The sequence below is a fragment of the Cupressus sempervirens genome, chromosome 2 (assembly GCF_028749045.1).
Source record: "Cupressus sempervirens isolate cs-2001-9-10 chromosome 2, ASM2874904v1, whole genome shotgun sequence".
NCBI lineage: Eukaryota > Viridiplantae > Streptophyta > Pinopsida > Cupressales > Cupressaceae > Cupressus > Cupressus sempervirens.
The window spans coordinates 777335370-777349885 of record NC_143119.1 but is presented as its reverse complement, the minus strand read 5'-3'; the positions used below and the strand labels follow the sequence as shown (position 1 = coordinate 777349885).

The 14516-nt window shown below is 35.0% G+C and overlaps 1 protein-coding gene across 4 annotated transcripts in view; it reads right to left on the bottom strand.

Annotated features, from left to right (window-relative positions):
- LOC149575779 (beta-amylase 2, chloroplastic-like) overlaps window positions 1-14516 on the bottom strand; it is a 187433-nt gene that overhangs the window by 147532 nt on the left and 25385 nt on the right. The window lies entirely within an intron of this gene.

Genomic DNA, 14516 nt, shown 5'->3' with positions numbered 1-14516 from the left:
TGGACCAGCACCGGATAGAGCGCAATTTTGAGGTTGGGGATATGGTTTACCTGCAGCTACAACCATACAGACAGTTATCACTCAAGAAAAGCGGAGTAGAGAAGTTGAAGCCTAGGTTTTATGGTCCCTATAGAGTGATTCACAAGGTGGGCGAGGTTGCTTACAAGATTGAGCTTCCAGAGGGTAGTCAGATAAATAATGTGTTTCATGTGTCAAGGCTTAAGAAAGCCATCGGTCAGAGAGTTGTGCCTTCAGCAGAATTACCACCATTAGATGAGGAGGGAAAGCTCGTATTAATTCCTGAGGCTATTCTAGATACTAGAGAAAGGACTCTGCGAAGCAGGTTGATTAAAGAATATTTGGTCAAATGGAGATATCTGCCAGAGGAAGATGCTACTTGGGAGAGTGAGCAGGTGCTACAGCAAACAGGACTGAGATTGCTTGAGGACAAGCAATTTCAAGGAGGGCGGACTGTAATGACCCCATCTTTAAGCCTTCACATTCTCCAAAGTCTTAGTGGAGCATAAGAGGAAATTAAATTAATTTCTTATAAAGTCACTAAATAAATTAAAAATTAAAAGGTGACTTCATATTTAATTAATTTAATTAATTATTATATTACAAAGGGAGAAGCTTCTAGAGTGTGTATTAATTATTGGAAAGACGAAAGCCTCTAGTAATTTAATTTTCTAGAAGCACAATTAATTATTGTATTGCAAGGGAGGAGTTTCTAGAGAGTGCATTAATTATTGGAAGGGGGAAGTTTCTAGCACTTGCAATTAATTAATGTTTTAGTTCCTTCTAGAAGGGTGAAGGAAAAGGATAAATAGGGGTGAAAGTCTCATTGTTGAGCATCGGATTTTTGTGAATGACATTTGATAAGAGCTTGGATGTGTGGATCATATATCTTTCTTGGCAATAAGGGACGTTCATTCTCTCTTGTAACATTCTAAACGTCATTCCCTTGGGGTTTGGCCTTTGGAATACATTGCTTGTACTTGATTTCATCATTTTGGAAATTAATATAATTTCAGCATTTGGTTCAGTTTTTGGGCATTTCCAAGGCGCCCATTACAATGGTATCAGAGCTTACTTGCAAAGTGTTTTACGAAGTTATAACCAGTAGGCATCTGTTCAAGGATTTCAATTCAAGGATTTCTTCTTTCTCCCATGCGGCATCTGTTTCTTGTAGATTTTTCCATTTGATCAAGAATTCAATAATGGTTATGCTCCTCGTTTTCTTCACTCTTGTCTAGAATAAATTCAGGTATTAGGGTGAGTTGATCTTCATCATCCAAGGGCAGTAGCTCTTTGCAAGGAGTCACTACTTGTCCTAGGACCTTCTTGAGACGATAAACATGGAATACATTGTGTCTTGCTATCTCTGGGAAGTTCAAGCTCATAGGTTGCTTCTCCAACTCTTCTTAGTATTCTATATGGTCTATAGAACTGAGGCTTCAGCTTTTCTACACCATTTTTCTTAATTGAAGATTACTTATATGGTTGTAATCGTAAAAATACTAAATCTCCAACTGAAAAGACTCTTTCTATTCGCTTCTTATCTACATATATTTTTTGTTGATTTTGGGCTTGATACAAATTTTTCTTTAAGGTTTTGATGATGTCCATACTTTGTTTTACAACTTCTTGGGCACCTGGCACTATACTCTCTTGGGTGATTAGATTTCCGAAAGATGTAGCTTTATATCCATAGAGTGCTTTAAATGGGCTCATCCCTATTGACATGTGGTGAGTACTATTATAGCAATGTTCTCTCAAATGTAGCCACTTAATCCATGCATTTTGTTGTCCTATAACATAGTTCCTTAGATATCCTTCTAACCATTTGTTGACCACTTTCGTCTGGCCATCGGTTTGAGGGTGATAGCCTGTGCTAGGAGTCAAGGTTGTACCTGCTAAGTGGAAAAGTTCTTGCCAAAACTTGCTAAGGAATTTGCTATCTTTATCACTTAAAATGTTTTGGGGAAGCCCATGGAGTTGAAAAAACTCTTTAAAGACTAATTCAGCTGCCTGGTGTGCCTTGTATTCTGTAGCAATGGCGAAGAAGTGTGCATACTTTGTAAGTCTATCTACAACCACAAATATACTATCCTTCCCTTGGACTTTTGGAAGCCATGTTTGAAAATCCATTGATATGCTTTCCCATTTTTGGCTTGGAATGGGTAATGGTTGTGTAGTAACCCTTTGAGGATTTTTTTAATTCTACCTTATTTCATTAACAAGTCATGCATTCTTGTACATATTTTGGTACATCCTTCTTTAATCCCTTCCAAGAGTATTTCTCTCTGATGTGCTTATATGTTTTGTAGTATCCTTGATGACCTGCTAATGGATTGTCATGATATTCCTCCAATAATTTGCCTTTAGTTTTTTATTGTGGAGTTAAGTATACTCTTCCCTTGTAAAGGATTAGGTCATCCTATATTTTGAACTCTCCATTGGGTAAATTTCCTTCTAATATGGCCTGTGTTTGGGGATCCTTTGCATACTCTGTTGAAGTCTATCTACAACCAAAAATGCTATCCTTCCCTTGGACTTTTGGAAGCCATGTTATAAAATCCATTGATATGATTTCCCATTTTTGGCTTGGAATGGGTAATGGTTGTGTAGTAACCCTTCAGGGATTTTTTTAATTCTACCTTATTTCATTGACAAGTCATGCATTCTTGTACATATTTTAGTACATCCTTCTTTAATCCCTTCCAAGAGTATTTATCTCTAATGTGCTTATATGTTTTGTAGTATCCTTCATGACCTGCTAATGGATTGTCATGGTATTCTTCCAATAATTTGCCTTTAGTTTTTATTGTGGAGTTAAGTATACTCTTCCCTTGTAAAGGATTAGGTCATCCCGTATTTTGAACTCTCCATTGGGTAAATTTCCTTCTAATATGGCCTATGTTTGGGGATCCTTGGCATACTCTATTGATGTCTCCTTTCCAATCCTTGAAGATGCTTGTAATATTATTCATATGAGGTCTTCTTCAGAGAGCATTTGCGACCGTATTATTAACTCCTTTAACATATTTTATATGATAGTCGTAAGCCTAGATTCGGCTTACCCACTTTTGTTGTCTATCATTAAGATCTTTTTTATTTTAGAAGAATCTTAAGTTGTTATGATCTGTCTTCACAATGAATCTTCCACAAACTAAGTATTGTCGAAACTTTGCTAAGGCATGCATGATAGCTAACATTTCCTTATCATATATTGAGTAATGTTTCTCTACCTCTGTGAGCATATGACTTTCAAAGGGCTCCCTTGCATGAGCACTATTGTCCTGCATTTTGTCACCACAAAATGCAAGTGACAAAATGTAGGTAACAATATGAAACTTTTTCAACTTAATTTTACATTTCTCTGAGTTTAGTTCATTATTTAATTGGTTAGTATTGATCAACCAATCAGTACCAATTGATATAATGGACTCTTTTACTAAATGCTTTCGTCAAGTCTTTTTCGTTTTTCTGTTTGTGAGTCTATGCTTGATTTTCGAAATCTTCATTGTCTTTTTCTTTGTTTTTGAGTGTGCATTTGTTAGTTTTTAGTCCTCTGGTTTTGCTCAAGTCATGGCTTTCGATTTTCCCTTTGATTTGATCTAACCTAGAGCTTAATTGGAGTTGTCAGTCAAAAAATATGACCACTTTAGTGCCCAAAAAGTGGACCTTTGATGCAACAACACGATTAAAAATATCATCTTATAATTTTAATTTGGCATTCACTATTTGAAAAATATAATTTAAATTCACTTTATGTTATGTTTTAAGTTACTTTATCAATTAAATTTTCACTTAAAGAAATTATAGTGCACTTTATGTTATATTTTTAAGTTGAGTTTACTTTTTGATTTTTTACTTAAGTGAATTTATTAACTATATAGTTCAATTTAATTTTCAGCATCTAAATCAAATGCTCTAGTAAATATTACTTATTAAATGATATTTACATGTTATATTGTTAATATGATATGTAAATATAATTTATGTCCCACTTAAATAATATTTTAATGAATTTGAATTGACATATGCTAATTAAATCACTTGAAGTCATCAAAAGTGGACCTTTTTCATACAATTGCATGTAAAATTCAACTTAGAATGTAAAGTCACTCAAAGGTGGACCTTTTTTATGCCATTGCATGTAAACTCACTTGAAATGTGCAATAACATAGAAAAAGGTGAGTTTTATAACTTAAATATGCCATTGCACCAAAAAGTTGAGTTTTCTCTTAAAACATGCATTCGCCTCCAAAAGGTGAGTTTTGAAACTACAGACATGTTTTTAAAATATGCATTGACCATAAAAAGGTGCATTTTGCATGAAATCTCATGTTCTTGCCCTTCTAAAACCCATTTTCAAGAAAAACACATGCAAAGAACTCTCAAGAACCCGTTTTTGAAGATTTTGATTGATTTCCTTCATGGTTTTTCTTGAAATCTTCTCCAATAGGGTCATTTTTGCCAATCTATGGGTTTTCAAAAAATGAATGTGGACTTTTCTTGCTAAAGACCGTTTTGTTTAACTCCTTCAAGGGCATGTTTTTGAGAAAATCATTAAAAATCCATCATTTTGGATCACGTTTTAGCAAGAGGAGGAAACTTTTTGGCATTTTTAGTGGTTTGCATTGCATCTTGGCTCACGTTTTGGTGTTTGGAAGTCAAAACGTTTTTGTTCCATGCCTTTTATGAATCACGTTTTTGCTAAAAATGCCCAAAAATTTGAGGTTTTTATCGACTTTTATGCATTTTGAAGTCACTTTTTTGCATTTGGATCCATGTATCAGCATTTGGGGAAGTCGCTTTTGCATTCAGAAGTCAACAATGACTCAAAAACATGCATTTTTTGGCCACGTTTTTGCAAAAACGGCCCAAATTTTTGCATTAAAAAGTCACTTTTTTTTTTCAAAAAATGGCATTTTCAGCCCATACCTTTGATCAAGAGGGGTCATGTTTGAGTTTTAATGCATGTTATTGTATTTGGAGACCATGTATTTGGCATTTTCATGTCAAATTCGACCCTTCATTGCTCATTAATATTTGTTGAATGCAAGTACGGAAAAAGTCAAATTATTGTTTGAGAATCTAGATTTGGATGGGAATTGGTCTTCAAAGTCTATGATTATTGCTATTTTGGCTCATAACCTCTAAGTAAGTGGACATTTTCAAACTTGCTCATCAATTTATGCTTATCTTGTTATTTCCATGCATATTATGGCTTGTTATTGCACACTTATCCATATATATGCCATGAAAAGTGCATTTTGCCTTTAAAAATGATGAAAACTCTCATTTTCACACTTTTGTAATTTCCCCAAATTCCAAATTCGAATTCACATTTGAAAGCAAGTTGCTTGTTGACATGTTTGAGTTGAAGACCAAAGGCATGTGTTTGTCTTGCACTTGTTTTTCATTGTTTGCTTGTTTGCTTTTCGATTTTTCTTCATTTTGGAGAAGTTGTAAGTTCTTTCCTAAGAAGAACTTAGTCATGTTTCACTTCACTCCACCTTCCATTTCATGCAAAAGCATCATCACATTCCATTTCCATCTTTCCATGTCACAACACTTCACATCTCATTTGTCAAATGTGATTACATGTTTTTCATCTCATTCATCATTCGCACATGCGTGTAATCTCATTTTCCACTTCCATTTTCACTCATCTCACTTTCCGCATCCACTCGCATGATACAATTAGACAACTATAAAGTTCATTTCACCTCAAGTTACATTGCATTTCCATCTTTCCATATGCACTTACGCCTCCATGAGAAAATACATGTTTTTCCACTTTCCGTGTCATTACATACTTTGCATCTCATTCATCATCCGCACGTACATGTAATCTCATTTTCGATCCACATTCGCAAGTCGTCTTATTTTTCATTCCTTATTACATGTTGCATTTACATATAATTCACTTTATGTGTAATGACATCCATAGAACCCATTTTTGACTAAAGGTCACACTTTTAAATCCAAAAGTTCTCATTTGCACACATTCCCATGCGCTAAGAACTTTACTTCAAAAAAAAGAGTTAAAGGTGTTGATGGAAAGTTATTCCGAGTTTACATCCAACATTGTCAAGAAGGTTTTTAAAGTGTCAAAGAATCCAAAATGTGTCAATCTACAAAGGAGAATTGACAACAACTCGAACGAGAAAAGCTTGATCACATCAAGATTTCAAATGACAACAGGAAATTCATCAAAGAGTCAAAGGTTATTAAAAGATGCAAGACAATGGTTATCAAGGTGAATGTAATGACACAAAATAGACAAATTCCCAATCTTGTGATCATCCGGGATAGCATCGCCAAGTAAAAGGTCTTTCAGGACAATCCCTAAGATTGTTTTAATTCTCTTTTGTCTTTCTTCCTCTTCTTTCATGTTTGTAATTGAAGAGAATGTATTATATGAAAATATGTAATTACATGTAATACAACTCACATGTGTAATTACATGTAATGCGAGTTGCATGTAACTCAATAATTTCTCTCATTAGTAAGACCGGGTCAAAGTTGGTTGAGTTGCTCCCACTTTTTCCTCCATCTTTTTCTCAACTTCTATGCCTATATAAAGGAGTGCCTCATTGTAAAAATCATCTTTTGTTGTATGCAAGAAAGCTCTGCCACATTTGTGCAAGCATAACTTTGATTGTGTAGTATGAATTTGGGAGAAAAGTGAATAAAAGAAGCAATTGAATTCGAAGCTTTGATTGGAAGCAATTGTGATAGAGCAAATTAAAAGTTTTGACTATAATTTGTGCGTATTGTCTTTGATTCATGTTATTATTATGTGTTCAATAATAGAGCATAGTGATTTAAGAAGCAATTGAAGCCGAAGCTTTGACTGGAAGCAGTTGTGGCAATACATAGACTAGGAAATTTGACTGTAGCTTGCATTACCATCTCAAATTCACGAAAAATAGTTAGAATTCCCTACTTCTGGAAGTCTTTGTGCCCCAATGGTAGAGGTTATTCTTATAAAATAGGTTAAAACAGGACTTAGAGCCAAACTAGTATGCTTTTAGCTAGCCTTTGAGTTAGTGTTAGTTTATCGGTATCACCGTTTACAACTTTTGATAGAAGTGTAGTTTGAGGTTTCGTCTTGCCCATTACTCGCTCCGTAGGTAAGTGGATTCTTTTCTGAAAGATAAGAGGAAAGAATATTGGTAACACCCCTTTACAAAATCTCTCGACTTCTTGCTTACCTTGAGTTGATCCAAGGAACGATGAGAAGGGGGAGCCTTCCTTTTAAGGTAGGAGAGACTCTGTCTCACACGTTGTGGCTGGTCATCCTATTTTGCGACTAGATTTTACCCAAAACTATTGGTTGCAAAATATCCACCCAACAAGTACTGCTTTGACGACTCCTAATGCATCACATCGTAGTTCAAAAGGTTTGGTGAAGTCTAGAATAGCCAGAACAAGACAAGAGCACATGGTTTCTTTGAGTTTTTGAAAAGCTTGTTGGGATACTTCATTCCATGAAAATGCTCTTTTCTTTGTTAAATCTGTGAGACAGGGTGCTATTTTAGAGAACCCCTTTACAAAATGTCAACAGTAGCTACATAAACCAACAAATCCCCTAAGTTGGGTTCGGATTTTGGGTCTTGGCCATTCTGTAATAGCTTTGATTTTTTCATCTACACTTACCCCCTTTGCACTGATTTTGTGTCCTAAGTATATAATCTCCTCTGACCCAAATTCACATTTTGACATTTTGGCATATAGTGATTCTATTTCCAAGATTCTTAAAACTTCTTCAATACGTTGCAGATGTTCTTCCCATGCTTTACTGTAAATAAGTATATCATCAAAGAATATAAGGAGAAAATTCCTTAGTTGTTGCTGGAATATGTAGTTATTACAAGATTGGAAAGTGGTCGGGGGCATTAGTGAGACAAAATAGAAGAACTAGTAATTCAAAATGTCCATAATAGCATCTAAAAGCAGTTTTGGAATATCTTCCTTATTTTATTTGATGGTATCTGGATCGCAAATCAATTTTTGAAAAGTAACATGCTCTATGTAACTTGTTCATTAATTCATCAATCCTTGGGATAGGATACCTATTTTTTAATTATTTAGGGCTCTATAGTCAATACACATCCTCATGCTGTCGTCTTTCTTTTTTACCAATACTACTAAAGAAGAAATGGACTACTACTGGATTGGATATGTCCCATTTCCAATAGCTCTATAATTGTTTTTTCTATTTCTTCTTTGGATTTTCTTGGGTGCCAATATGGAGTAGTTATTACTGGTTTTGCTCTCTCTTCTAGTTCTATAGAATGTTCAAAACCTCTTTTGGGGGGAAGATCTAGGGGAAATTTCTTCAAAGACCCTTTAGTGTTTTTTTAGTATTGGTTTGATATCTACATGAATGGTTTTCCCTTGAGGATAAGACTTATCTAATACCATACATTGTGCGACCCATTCACCTTGGTCATATTTGAGCATTTTGGCCATTTTCCTGCAAGATACTACCTTTCGGGAGGAATCGGGTAATCCCTTAGCGTAATTTATTTTCCATCATGTTTGAAGCATATTTCTGAATTAGGATTGTCCATTATAAATCGCCCTAAAGAGTTTACCTATGGCATTCCTAGGATAATATCATTTTGGATATTGGCTACATAAAAGTTCCTCTTTAATGTGTAACTTCCTAGGTTGATTTCCAACTAGGGCACTATAGTAGTGCAATTATCTATGGAACCATTCCCAAAGGCTACTTTGAATCCCTTAAACTCTTCAATTTTTAATTTCCTTCTAGCTACTATATGTTTTCCAATGAAGTCATGTGTAGCTCCTGAATCCGCTAAGGCAATCATTTTTTGTCCTCTAAGTGTTCCCTTTATTCGAAAAGTTCTATTCTCATTCTCTTGTGTAATAACAGCTATTACCCCATGCTCTCGCTCCTTGGTCTTTGCTTTCTTCCTGGATGCATTTTCTTCAATTGTTTCTTCTATATTATTCATTTGGCCTCTCTTGCATTGATGGTTACGACTCCATGGTGTCTTCCATTTAAAGCATAGGTTCTTTAGGTATAATTCTTCTCTTTTTGGACAACGATGTTCTTTACTCCATGGTTCTTTACATATATAGCAAGGTCTACCTTGATCCCCTCAAGATCTTTCATTTTGGTGGGATGTTTTGTACATAGGATATTTGGACCTTTCTTTAGGTGTATTAATCTCAACTTTTTTTGCTTTTCTAATGGCCTCTTCTAGATCCCAAGGTTCAAGAGGTTTTACTGAGCTCTTAATAGGATCCTTAATTAAGTCCATCTATAAAAATATGAGCGAACCTTTCTTGACAGATAATTCCTAGAATTTACGTGAATATTCTCCCGTGGTTCCTATTTGTTTTGGGTGGGTTAATTCTTGGAAATACCATTCAAAATCTTTAACATCGAATCTATTAATGAGACTTGGTGTGAATTCATTATACGTTGTGATTTTTTTGTGGCATAGTGTTTTGCGACCATAATGCCACCAATCATGAGCTGATCTTATTAAATGGAGTATAGCAAATTTGATGGCACCTTCTTCTGTCATAGGGCTAAAAGATAAATATGTATCCAATTTTTGGACCCATGATTGAGCAATTTCTTCCCCTGATCCATCAAAGCATGGTAGTGATACCTTTTTAATCTCTCTTTTGAGATCTTTATCTATAAGGATTTCCTTTTTACTTTCTAATAGTTTGCTTTCATAGTATTCTTTAAAGGGAATACTATCCTTAACTTGTGGGTCCAATCTTGCGTATATTTGTGCAAATTCTTCCACACTATTTGTGGTTGGTTCCTCTTTTTCTATAATTGGTTCCCCTCTTTGAAGGAATGACGGAAGTGTCTCGAAAAGATGAATCTTCTGTTGAGGGTACATTTTCCAAATGATTAAAGTAGGTCTTCCATCCTGATTTGGGATTGGGCCTTTCTGTCTTATTATTGTTTCACAATTTTGTATAGCTTCGAGGATCATTTTATTTGTGCTCTCAAATCTTTGGTTAGTTTGCTCCATCAAATTTCTCAATTCTTGTGCTAGTTGTTTGGCCATTGTTTTACTGGTTTAATGATGGTTGTGGTATGGAAAGAATTCACAGCACACATAACTTATTAAGACACAATGGCCACTTTATGGAATGATGGTATTGTGGCCATTGTTTTACTGGTTTGATGATGGTTGTGTCTAGTATTGTGCCCCATTCAACTCAAGTTAATCTATGGTGGAGATGTTCAAGTTCAAAAGGCTAGGGTTGAAAGCTTGAAAGGAAAGCATGATGACATAAAGATGGTAGAAGGTGAGAATGTTGCTCAATATGGTCATAAGTTCAAAGAAATAGTTGTTGCAATCAGAAATGCCAGTAGAACTATGGATGATGAAGCTATGGTGAGTAAAATATTGAGAACCTTACTGCCTGTTTATGCTATTAGAGCTCCTGCAATTCATTAATTAAGAACTTCTGAGAAAGTCTCCATTGATGGACTAATTGGTAAGCGTACTGCTTTTGAGATGAATAATTATGACAATAATATTCCTAAGGTTAAAGCTGCTTTCAAAGCCTCTTTATCATTGAATCCAGGAAAGAAAGGTAAAGTTTTGCTAGTCCTAGTGATCTTGATTTATTATTTAAAAAAGAAAGGAAACAAGATGAATTTGAAGCTTTACTTGCAAAGAGATTACTTCTCATGTAAAAAGATTGGTCATATTGTTTCAATTTGTCCTAATGCAGATTAGAAAGAGAAGAAGAGAAGATTCAAGAACAAAGGAAAGAAACAATACTATGTTGCATTTGGTGAAGAAGAGATAGATGATGATGAGTCTGATGAAGATGGTGGAGAGGAAGTTGTCTTTTTTAACAATCAAGGAAGAAATCACAGATGGTGAGCAAGCTCTTGTTTCACATATGGATCACAATCAGGATTGGGTAATTGACAATGGTTGCTCACATCACATGACTAGAGATAGAGGCAAGTTCATTAAGCTTGAAAGGTTTGATGGTGGTGTTGTAAGATTTGGCAACAATACCCCATAATTGGTTAAAGGTAAAGGATCAATTTCTTTGAATGGTAAGAGTAATATTGATGATGTTTTTGTTGAAGGTCTTAGATGCAATTTTCTTAGTGTTGGTCAACTGAATGATAAAGGATATCATCTAGAGTTCAAGAGAGGCGTATACAGGATTCTAGAAAGCTCAGGAGATTTGATTACTACTGAGAGAAAGACCAAAGGTAAATTATTCCATTTGAGTACTACAGTTTACAGTTGCATGGTTGCAAAGGTTAAAGATGGTTATGGCATAGAAGGTGTTGCCATGTGAACTTTAACAATTTGATAATGATAAGAAAGACTACTACAATTAGAGGATTGGCTATTTAGTAAAACCAAACAATGTTATGTGCAAAGAATGTCAATCGGGTATGTTGACAAGTACTACTTTTAGTAACGAGTCCTATTCATCTAAGAATGTTTTAGATTTCGTGCATATTGACTTATGTGGACCTATGAGAACTTTATTGATAACTATTGATCGTGGTGAAGAGTGTTTCATGCTCTTTGTTGATAACTATTCTAAAATGATGTGTGTTACTTTCTTGAGAGAGAATTGGAAGCTTTTCATAAGTTCAAAATCTCAAAGCTTTAGTTGACAAAGAAAGTGGAAAGAATCTCAAGTGTTTAAGATCTAATAAAGGTGGTGAGTGTAATTCCTGGAGTTCATTGACTATTTTAATAGGAATGGAATCAAAAGATTGATGTCAGCTTTGATGACTCTTCAACAAAATGGTATAGAAAAAAGAACTATAACCATTGTTGATGCTACAAGAACCGTGTTATTGCAAGGGGATGTTGCAAAGATGTTTTAGAGCGAAGCAATAAGTACTATAGTTTATATATTGAACTGGGTACAAGTCAAGAAAGGAACTGGTAAGGCACCTTATCAACTATGGTATGGTCATACTCCTAGTGTAAATTAGTTCAAAGTTTTTGGAAGCAAATGTTATATCAAGAGAGATGAATTAATTGGAAAGTTTGATCCTAAGAGTGATGAAGGAATATTCTTAGGTTAATCTACGAAGAGCAAAGCATGCAAGTGTTGCTACAAAAGGACTAATAAAATGATTGAAAGTGCTACTGTGAAGGTAGATGAATTTCCAAGAATATCTGTAGTGTATGATGATTCAAATAAGCATCAAATAGAAAAGGGTTACGACATGATATTTAAACAACCGAAAGCACAAGAGATTGTTGTGCAGAACAATCAAGAAAATGTAGTGGTGCAACCGACAAATGAAGAAGCATAAAGGCCTGAACTAGTAATACCAAGGTAGGTAAAGTTGAATCAATTTTCAAATCAGATTACTAGTGATAAGAATGCAGGAGTGCAAACTAGAAGAAAGATTAGGGAAAGTACCTATTTGATTTTTGAATTTGAGCCTACACCAATGAATGAAGGTTTGAAAAGTGATGACTGGTCTATTAGGATTAACGAGATAGAAATAACAATTACATGCAAATATAACTATTGTGAGGTTTTCACACCATCACCAAAAAAAATTTGGGGGACCCCCTTTTTCAGGCAAGCCTTGGCAATTTTCGTGAGTGTTGGGAATTTTTTTTGGTTACCTTAGCAAGATTTGGAGTGGTCTAGAGGTTTTTGAATTGACAATTTTTACACCTTGGACGCCTTCAGGCCAGGAAGTGATTTGGTTTGTTTTCAACCAGCACTAAACTTATTTTTCGGCACATGTAATTTTGTCCTTAGGCCTAGTAGGTTTCATAAAGTAACATTTTTTTTTATGGTTAAAATAATATCTGGCAGGATAAAATTTGCAAATTTTGGACTTGGACAAATTTTGAAAATTTGAAATAATTGTACAAGTTTGAGCATTTTCAAAATGAATTGTAGACTTAGTTGTTTCGAAAATCTTGAAATTTTTTCGGTGAAAAGAAATTTGGATAGTGAAATTGGATTTAGAGTTTGAATTTTGATTGCCAGAAAACGGATTTATTTTTGTTAAAAAATTGAAATTGGATTAAATTGCAAAATCTCATTAATTTGGTTGAAATTTTGCCTAGAGGATTTTAGAAATGTTAAAGGAAATCGGTAATTTGGAATTGAAAATTGATTTTGGCTTGCTAGATTCGATTTTAATGATATTTTAATAGCCCAAATGTTGTTAAATGAAAATTTTGACATCTCCTAGGCTTACCTTGTTTCTATTTTACAATTCTGGATCAAACTAGCAATTAAAAAGGGGCCAATTTCGCTATAGGGCTTAGTTATTTGCATGTTTTATTTAAAACTGGGCCATCTTTGGGGGGTTTAACTTAATTTTTTGTTTCCCTCCAAGCAGGTCGGCCCACTCTGGAGATCAACTGGAGGATATAAGAAGGGGCTTCCCCCCTCTTATTTCCTCATCCATTTCATCTCCTCTTCCTTGGTTGTGCGAATTTCTCCTCCGGCTATGGCGATTTTATTTAGTGAAAAGGCAAGGCAATTTAAGGTCTGTTTTTTTGCATTTGTGAGCAAGTTTGGGAAGTCAAAATTTTGATTTAGGGCAGATTTTGCAAGCAATTCATTTGCTAGGGCATCATATTTTGGAGGAGGATTGAAATTTCTGAGATCTAATCTGAATTTGAAGGGGCCCGATTATTGGTAGAAAGCAGATTTAAGGTAAGATTCTCATTCATATTTAGAGGTGAAGATTGGTTTTAAAGGCAGATTTTATTCCTCGTTCTTGCTTGGTTCGATTCCCTTATATTCTTCTTGCACTTCTCATCAACCACTTCATCATTCCATTGATAGGCTGAAGTTGAGAGATATAAGTGTAGATTACATGATAGGACACGTGGAGAGGCAAAAATACGCTAGACCACCCTAGGAAAGAAGTTGGGAGATATAAGTGTAGTCCATTCTAAGGTAATAAAGAGGCAGAAATAAGTGGTAATCCCATCGCTAGGATTGAAGTTTGGAGATTGATAAGTGTAGATTTCATGATAGGATTTGGAGAGGTAGAAATAAACTAAATTCCATCGATAGAAAGAAGTTTGGAGATTGATAAGTGTATTTCATATCATTTAGAACGAAGGGGCATAAATAAGTGTTTAGGATGGTGGATGTTAGTGCAAGCAAGAACCCAAAGGGAATGAATACCAAAATAGACAAGGAAGATATGATGCCTAAAACCACCTTCTTCTAGAAAGTGAGGCGAATAAGTGATACTAATATTGGCACGGTGAACATGGTACAGATAAAGGATACATTGAAAGGACAATCCCCCATGGTGAAGAAGATCTACAAGAGAGAAATTGTACGTGCGACCGCTTTTCCTCCTACCTTGCCTTGTCTGGAATTGGTAATGGAGTGTGCATCTCGGTTTGATATTGTGACCAAGTCCATCATTTTTGATGAAGGGAAGAGAGTGCTGGCTAACATCAACGGACAAGTGGTCAAAGAAGTATTCAATATTCTCCAGTATAAAGGCATGACAA